The sequence below is a fragment of the Centruroides sculpturatus genome, unplaced genomic scaffold (genome assembly GCF_000671375.1).
Source record: "Centruroides sculpturatus isolate CEXI.00-Female unplaced genomic scaffold, Cexi_2.0 scaffold1436, whole genome shotgun sequence".
Taxonomy (NCBI): domain Eukaryota; kingdom Metazoa; phylum Arthropoda; class Arachnida; order Scorpiones; family Buthidae; genus Centruroides; species Centruroides sculpturatus.
The window spans coordinates 160428-169885 of record NW_019385730.1 but is presented as its reverse complement, the minus strand read 5'-3'; the positions used below and the strand labels follow the sequence as shown (position 1 = coordinate 169885).

Here is a 9458-nt window from a genome sequence, read left to right as displayed (position 1 = left end):
ACATAATATAAAAATAAAATTGAATTTTAAATTAGATCATTGCTTAAGACCATCAATACAAGACAAAGAGTAAATGCAAAACTGAATCCTTAACTGTTAGGTCACTTATGTTATATCTATTATTTTTATTTTATACTTGGAGCGGATTGAATTTCAATCACAGTTAATACTTTTATGTACACAAGGTAACATCAAAAATAAACGAAACTTTTGGCACAAGCTTCAAATAAAGCATTTACAGAAGCAGATAATATTTTTAATTAAGTCTGAATGTAATATCAATTTAAACTATTAGTCTTTCATTTATAACAACATTTAGCTGTGTTCATTATAATTTATTTTGTACATTATTAATTCTATGACTCAGACTTCAATCACCTTATTAACTGTATGCTAGTTATAAAAGAAATGAAAAAACTTTCTTTAATTTTATTTGAATTATGATAGAAGAGCATAATAACAAATCTTCCAATAATAATAACACAGAATTTTAAAATCTTCCAATATCTGATTTGTGCAATGAGATCAGGACAATTATTTAATTATTACTTTTCATTAATTTTTCTGAGAACAAAGTTAATTTTTTTATTGAATTTACAATAAAATATTTTTTGATCTTCTTTTATATTAGTGAAACAAAAAATAATAATTCTAAATTCCTTACGTTGAAAATAATAAAAAGATATATGAAATATTTCATATTGCTATTTGATTCACTAATAAATATTAATTTTTCTGAATGTCACAAAGAATAATATGTAAATTATATCCTTATTTCTTGGATTCATATTAAATGTTCCAAATAGATAAGCTATGAAAACTTTAAGATTCTCAACATTACCTGAAAACAATTCATTAAAATATACCACACTAGAAATACGTAATAATGAACACAGAACCAATTATTGGTGTATATAAAATCAAAAAACGATCTCTGCACAAACATTTTCTAACTCCTTCTGAGGACGTTCCATCAGGTAATTGTTTTTGCAACTGAACAAGAACTCAGGAGTTAGAAGACGTTTGTGCAGAGATCGTTTTTTTGGTTTTGTATACACCAATAATTGGTTCTATGTTTGTAAAAACAATTCATTTTCTTATTTCCTATATATGGATAATAGATGCCATAAGATATAAACTTAAAAAATGTGTTTAATAAATTTAACTAAAAAATTTGATATTTAATAAACAAACTAAAACGTTTTGAAAATAACATAAATGTTTTACATAAATATCTTAAATTAACCAAAAAATTATATTTGTAAGAAAGATGTACTGTATATGAAAAAATTTTGCTATAACAACATGCATCATTTAATTAATAAAAAAAATATTTGATTCTGATGAAAATATAAAGAAATCCAATACTGAATTTCAAAATTAAACAAATTAATTAGTTTTCAAAACCCTTCAACTATGAAACACTTAAAAATAAAATAAAATACAGAAACTGCTAAAAGTAATTGCAATAGAATCTGCTTGTTGTAGTCATGGATATTATTATCAATTATCTAATGTTGTCAGAATTACCATGACCCTAAACATATTAATTAAAATAAACTTATACAAAGTTATTCTAAAGCCCAAGCATTACTTTGAAGGAGTGGTAGAGGTGGGCAAAATGAACATTTTTTGTCAGACATCATAAGGCCAGTGTATATTGTTATTCCAGTCAGAGACTTTAAAGTCAAGACATTATGCCATACACAACACATCACCCTGCTAGATACAGTTAGTGCCTACCCATCCTGTGCAAAGTTATAGGAAAGTATCAAAGTGACCACTATTGATCTATCAGTGGCAAACCATTGACTGTCAGACTCTCTCAAAAATTCCAGGAATATCACAAATTTTCTCCACTGCATCAAAAATTCNTTGGAAATAGAAGCGGAAAGAGTTGAAGTTCAACACGAAAACAAGTTGGTAAGTATTTGTTTTCTATAAAACAATTTTATAAATTCGATCGAAATAAATATGTTCCGAGTTCTTTCAGCGTGGTTTTTTTATGATAAATAATTACATTTTTTAAATTTTAAACGTATGAAAGAAATATTGTAAATGGGTGGGTAAGCCCACTGTTTGTTAACTTTATGTTGAGTTTACTTCGAAATTCAAATCGTTAATATTTAAATTTATTTGTTTTATCGAAGAAAATATATTAGAGAAATTCCTTCTGTTTGTTTCCTTAGCTTTAGCGATAGTAACAGCGTAATAGCGTCATTTGTTTCCGACTTTTCTTTCTCAATAATATAATTAGACGTTAACGTTATTTTTAATTAGTCGAATTACGTTCTGTAACTTCATAGTAATTTACATCTGTGTTTTCCTATCTGTGGGGCTTCTGACTATTGCAAGGTGGCTCGCATCTTTTACCATATTACCATTTTTTAATACAAACAAACTAAAAAAGTCAAATCGATAACGAACAAATAAATCAGAAAATCGGTTATGCTTAATTTACGACCCTCGTCCGAACAACTTAAGCTAAAAAAACCATTCATACACTTGCCGAAACGCCTCGACGATAGAACAATATACTTTATTTTCAAAGCTATTTTGTCCCGTAGACCATTAAATAAATTATAAGGATACGTTTACGCTAAAGTCTTACAAATCGTAAAGCTAAATTTAATAGAATCTGCTTACTGTAATCACGGATCGTGTTGCCAGTGGTCGAAAGAATCGGAATTTCAGTATCAAAGTAATATCATCGTTAATGAAAACCACAATAGAAAACCACTGGTTGCTCTGTGTGTCTGTGTAATATGAAACTTACCAATATTACATTGATTAAAGAAAATATTAATAATAATGTACTGTTGTATAGTTATATGGAGATGTGAGTTCTCCATTTAGGTATTCTCGGTAAACATATCTCACAGTCGAGAAATGACCAATTGATACAGCCAAGAACAACGTCATGTATGACTTTCTAAATAAATATTACATTTAATTAATTAATTTCTAAATTTTTGAAGTTTTTAATTAATTTATGAATTAATATTAAAAGTTTAAACTCAAAACTCATTAGTATAATCAGCCATACTTTTATTAAAGCTTTCAAAAACTTCGGTACTTTTATTTTAAATACAGATGAAAATGTGTGATAGCATTCGAGGATTTTGTCATACATCCCTCCAACACTAACGATGAGTGGGGTAACTTTTTTGCATACGTAAACCTTTCAGTTGTAAAGAATGAGCAATAACTACACACTGTTCCTTGTAGATATTTAAATGGCTTTATTTCTTACCTCAGGCAATTTACATGTAATTTTATTGTTATACTTTTATGTGTATGTTTAATTTTTTCAGAAGTATATTTAATAATAAATCTTTTGTGTTAAATAATGATATTTGTTCCTTAGCACTATGGAGAATAATAAAGAAAAAGACTATCAAATTCAAATGAAAATACTCTACCTTCTAAATTTGCTACTCTTCTTGTTTGTTCTCGTGTTCGTCATCATTTATTCACCTCAAAATAATAATATTCGAATGGCTCCACCCGATATAGAAGAGCGTTATATCAAAGCCAAAGAAGGGGATGCAAGCATCAATTATGACATTTCTCGTCATCAACTTAAAATAAGAGACATTTCTTCTAAAACTGAATGCGGAGAGAAAGACAAAGATGCAGTAATGCTGAACGGAAAATGCAGTATAAAAGTAAGTCTATNTAACGTTTTCCAATAATTGTTATAAGTGTAGACACTCACCATTTTCTTCTTCATCTTCTTTCTTTAAGTAACTTGTTTGTGGTTGTTGAGAATGGATTTCTATTTTCGTACCAATGTGAACGTCTGTACATTTCTTGAGTATTACTGGATATTGGTTACATTTTTCTGCTGAAATTAATATGCAATTAAATATTCAAAAATTATTACCAAGTATTATATACGTGGTAGTATCAAAATTGAACCTAATCTTCTAGTTAAATTTTTATTACGTAACACAGAATTTTACCGCAGAGCTGTGCTTTTACACCATCATGGAAGTAGGTTCCTGACTGAACCGATAACACTTGTGAAAGCTGCCCTGTAACGGGGTTAATAACTCATAAGCCCTCAGACGACCTAAAGCCGTATTCTAGTCATCGTCTCTCGTAGGGTTTATCCAACGAGAGCCCGGGATCCGGACTGTTTTTTAACCCGGGAAATTCTTCTCATTCCGAGAAATACTGCAAATTTCTTTAAAATTTACTCATTTCTTTATTTTGTGTTGAGTAAGCAGTTCACTTTTTCCCCGAAATCCCAGGATAAGCAAAAGACCGGAAAATGCGAAACCCTAGTCTTTCGTCTCTCTCAGAGACGACCGGATACTTGCCTTTCGTCTTTTGCCTCGATTTTGCTATATCCATATTTTGGATAGCTCCTATCCACAGGCACGTTGTATTTTCTGCCTGTACTTCACGTTCGTAGCACATAAATAGGGTGAAGTTTCCCGTAGTAAGTCCTCCCAGGAGGAATCCCCTCGGCAGAACGCTCCCCTGTCGCTTTTCCGTAAATGTATATACTGAATCTGATAAGGAAATTAAAGAGTCTTTGGGTTGCGATCATCAGCACAGATTAATTCTACAGCCCTTTAGTGTATACAACTCTTAAAGATTTCACAATAATAATTTCCAGGCCAGCTTCCGACAAGTGCTATTCATACCGGAGGAATACTGGATGACAAAAAAACCTCTCTCCCGAGAAACAACCGCCGAAAAATTTTTGAGGTAATCTATTCGGATATGGCGGGCCCCGATTATCTCCATCCGGTTGCCCTCATTGTGGCCTGGACGAAGAAATGATGTGTAGGGCTAAAAAAGCTTACAAAGTGAGGAGTCAAGAATGAAAACAGGTAAAATGTCCAAAGTATAAGTGTTATTAGTCTATAATAAGTAAATCTATAAAGTATAATAAGATCAATGATTTAGAAATAATTAAAATAATGGAAATATTTCAGAAAAACTAACGATGAGAACAGTTTTTGATTAAGAAGGAAAAAAAGTGTAATTTAATACTAAGATATTAATTAAAATNTAACGTTTTCCAATAATCGTTATAAGTGTAGACACTCACCATTTTCTTCTTCATCTTCTTTCTTTAAGTAACTTGTTTGTGGTTGTTGAGAATGGATTTCTATTTTCGTACCAATGTGAACGTCTGTACATTTCTTGAGTATTACTGGATATTGGTTACACTTCTCTGCTGAAAATAATATGCAATTAATTATTCAAAAATTATTACCAAGTATTATATACGTGGTAGTATCAAAATTGAACCTAATCTTCTTGTTGAATTTTTATTACGTAACACAGAATTTTACCGCAGAGCTGTGCTTTTACACCATCATGGAAGTAAGTTCCTGACTGAACCGATAACACTTGTGAAAGCTGCCCTGTAACGGGGGTAATAACTCACAAGCCCTCAGACGAACCTGAAGCTGTATTCTGGTCAACGTCTCTCGTAGGGTTTCTCCAGGGAGCCCGGGATCCAAATTGTTTTTTAACCCGGAAAATTCTTCTCATTCCGAGAAATACTGCAAATTTCTTTAAAATTTACTCTTTTCTTTATTTTGTGTTGAGTAAGGTTTGATCTAAGTTCATTTTTCTATTTAAATTTTTGACTCAATTCAAAGAGTTTTTTTTGGTCAATATTTTCCAACAAATCTTTTCTACTTGTGAAAATTTCTACATAATTCAAAGGTAATTTTACACACCATTATCAATTATTCTGGAGGTTGNTTTGGAAGCCATTTGTAAAAGAAACATAACAGAAACAGAAGGTACTGTACAATATATACATATATATATTATCATATATTAGATATGCAATTAATTAACCTCTTTCACATCGTTCATTTAGAATAAATTAACCAAGAAAGATAATAAAATGTACTAAATAACTAACCTTTTCAATTAAGATTTTTGTGCAATTTTTTAATTGAATTTAGAGTTCCAATTTACATGAGTACACTTTGAAGTATTTCAATACGTTTTGTTATAATTTTATATTCATCGATTAATTTTTTAAAATCTTGATATGGAAGAAATAACAAATTTCTGACACATTATGTAAAATTGTATTAACAGGAGATCAGGAGGAAAAAAAGGATGATTCTGAAAAAAAGAAAAAACAAGAAAGTAGACGTAAGAAAAGTCATTATTTTATAATACATTTCTTTTTGTTTTTTTTTCGGTTGTTTATTTGAAAAATTTTTATTTTGTATACATTTAAAAACTTTAGTAGAGTACAGTAAAAATTTGCTCTGGTAAGTAATTAAGCATAGCATCAGAGGGGTGCCATGTTTTCATTGTTTGGGAATAAAGAAGNATCCATATTTTGGATAGCGCCTCTCCAACAGGCACGTAATATTTTATGCCTTACTTCACGTTCGAAGCACTTAAATAGGGTGAAGTTTCCCGTAGAAAGTCCTCCCGAGAGGAATCCCTCTCGGCAGAATGCCCAAATGTCGCTTTGACGTAAATGTATAAACCGAATCTGAAAAGGAAGTTAAATAGTCTTTGGGTTCCGATCATCAGCACAGATGAATTCCACAGCCCTTTAGTGTATATAACGCTTAAAGATTTTACAATAATTGTTTCCAGGCCAGTTTTCGACAAGTGCTATTCATACCGGAGGACTACTAAAGGACAAAAAACCTCTCCCCCGAGAAACAACCGCCGAAAAATTTTTGAGGTGGTCTGTCCGGATATGTCGGGCCCCGATTATCTTTATCCGGTCCCCCTCATTGTGGGCCTGGACGAACAAACGATGTGCAGGGCTAAATGATACTATGACCATAGAAATAATTAAAATAATGGAAATATTCTAGAAAAATTAACAATGAGTCATTAGAACAGTTTTTAAATAAGAAGGAAAAAAGTGTAATTTAGTACTAAGATATTAATTAAAATANTTGTATACATTTAATAAACTTTAGTAGAGTACAGTAAAAATTTGCTTTGGTAATTCAGCATAGCATCAGAGGGGTGCCACGTTTTCATTGTTCGAGAATAAAGAAGTGATAAAGAAAAAAATTTTACTTTATAGGTTATTGTGTTTTTTACTTATCAAAGTAATATCATCTTGTTTGCATTTCTCGATGTTTCAAGGTGCCCCTAGTCCAGAAATGTCATTTTTTCTTTTATAAAGTCGTTTATAAAGTCTAAGTAAATTAAAATTGTATTATTTAGCGAAATTATTTTACAAAAATAATACAAAACAAAGGCGTGTATTGCCACAAGAAGCCGCGAATGACAGGTTCCGAACATTCCTAATCGTGCTCCAACTGATTTAAAATGGTTTTAAATTGTAATTAAAAGTTTATATTTACATTTACTTTCAATTCTAAATTTTGAGTCAATACTTCCGTGTGAAGGAGTCTTTATCAGAAATATAAAACCAACGGAAATTGGTGATTAGGTCAATTAAAACTAAAAGTAGAAGCGGAAAAAGTTCNTGAGACTATGACCAATGATTTAGAAATAATTAAAATAATGGAAATATTTCAGAAAAACTAACGGTGAGAACAGTTTTTGATTAAGAAGGAAAAAAAGTGTAATTTAATACTAAGATATTAATTAAAATATAAAATATCAAACACAAAAACTTATTTACCATTTAGAACTTCCTGACAGATATCTACATGTTCCAGCATCTTATCACTTGCCTAATTATATAAGTAAAATATTAAATTATTTTAATTAATAACTTAAATAAATAAGTAAGCATCGTTTCAGAGAGAAAGTAATATATCCATATGAAAAATTAATAAAATAAATAAATATAATTTTCATTTTATTTGTGTAAGGTTTGAGGAAAGTTAGTAAAATTTTTAGTAATGTATAGAGGTAAATATTGATAGAAAAAAATTATTCGAGCGAGAATTGCTGACAAAATATTGGGCACTTTTACATGGGAAGTAAGTAAGCGAGCCAATGATGGGATAAGTATTTTCTTGCATCTATATCTGTATTAAAACTGCTTTATCCAGCAACGTGCTGATTATGCTTCCAAGTGAGGACACCTTTTTCCTTGTTACGTTGACTATAACTGATAATACATCTAACACTTCATATCGTTAGAATAAATACAATACATATCGCAACAATTCAGGGTTTTTAACAGGGTTGATATTGGCCAGTTAGGGATTGATAAAACTTTGGAAATATAAAAAGAATTACAGTTTTTTAATGTATTAAAATTTTTTTAGTGTTTCTCCTCTTAGATAAATGTAGGAAAATATCTATTAATAATACTGCTTAATATATAGTATATAATATTAAAGAGGTTGATGAAAAAAATATTTATTTTGAAAGAGTCCATGTATGAGTAAGTTTGGTTATCCGTGTACTAATTATAAAATATGTATATAAAATTATATAGAATAACAATTATTAAAGATCTTACAGAATAAGTAATATAACACTAGTCAAATTATTGTGTAAAATATATGTTTATCTGCAGAAAAATGTAAACGACAAACGTATTCTGCTCTTGTTTATAAAGTTTATCCCTTAATTAAAGTAACCCCTTCATTCTAATACTGTTATTGTTGGCATACGGCTATATTTAGATGAAGAAGGACGAAGAAATTAAATGGTCCGAAACTTTACATAAATAAAAACACGATGGCCAATTTTTTTGTGTGTTTTTTTCTGTCTCCCTGAATATTGTTCTTGATTTGCTCGAATTTTCACCATTTTTTGCCGAATTTAACAGATAATTTGCACTCTGCCCCGATAAAAATAATAACAATAATTATCACATATCCATAAGCATCTACTATATGATTAATTATTAAATAATTAGTAATTTCTATTGTAATAATCGGATTTTTATGAAAATTTTAAATAGCTTACTTTTATTGGTTCTGTTAAAAATCCACTTAAAATCCTATCTTGTAAGATTTACGTCCCATTTCGATCGATTAGAAACCTTTGTTTAATTAATAGGTCATCAATTCACTCGCTAACACGCGCGAAGTTCAACGTCACTCGTAATTTCCCAGTGACGTCAGACGTATGATGATACCGACTTCGTTGTTTTACAAACAATCGTGGCTGCTACGTCAATAACATCACTCCGAGTTTATAGCGAATAAAATATGTTACCTGTGTTAATTAATGAACACCGTGTAATCAATTTTAGTGATGACCAGTTGATCGTCTCGTTTGTAACAACAGCAAACAATTGAAACACCCTAGCATAGAAAGCACGCATCCAACCTTGAAAGGGTGAGTGTTGCGCAACACACAGGAAATCGATAGTGTACTGTTACGTGGTGCCATCTGTTGACAAAATATTCCGTTAACATAATAGATAAGTGTAAATAAGCTGAATTGTAATTTTTTTTTCTTTGGTTTGATGTTCAGAGAAGTGTCATGAATTATTATAATTATTTTTAATATTTCTTATTAATATAACTTTTCAAGTTAAAGTACATTTTCTTTCCAGAAATGCGGAAAGC

The 9458-nt window shown here is 30.1% G+C and overlaps 1 long non-coding RNA gene across 1 annotated transcript; it reads right to left on the bottom strand.

Moving 5' to 3' along the window:
* Positions 1–5066: 5066 nt before the first annotated feature.
* On the bottom strand, positions 5067–9247 carry LOC111641608. The gene is made up of 3 exons (XR_002759435.1): positions 8851–9247; positions 7607–7658; positions 5067–5194 (listed from the first exon to the last, which is right to left on the bottom strand). It is a non-coding gene; the product is annotated as an uncharacterized LOC111641608 (long non-coding RNA).
* Between the last annotated feature and the right edge of the window lie 211 nt (positions 9248–9458).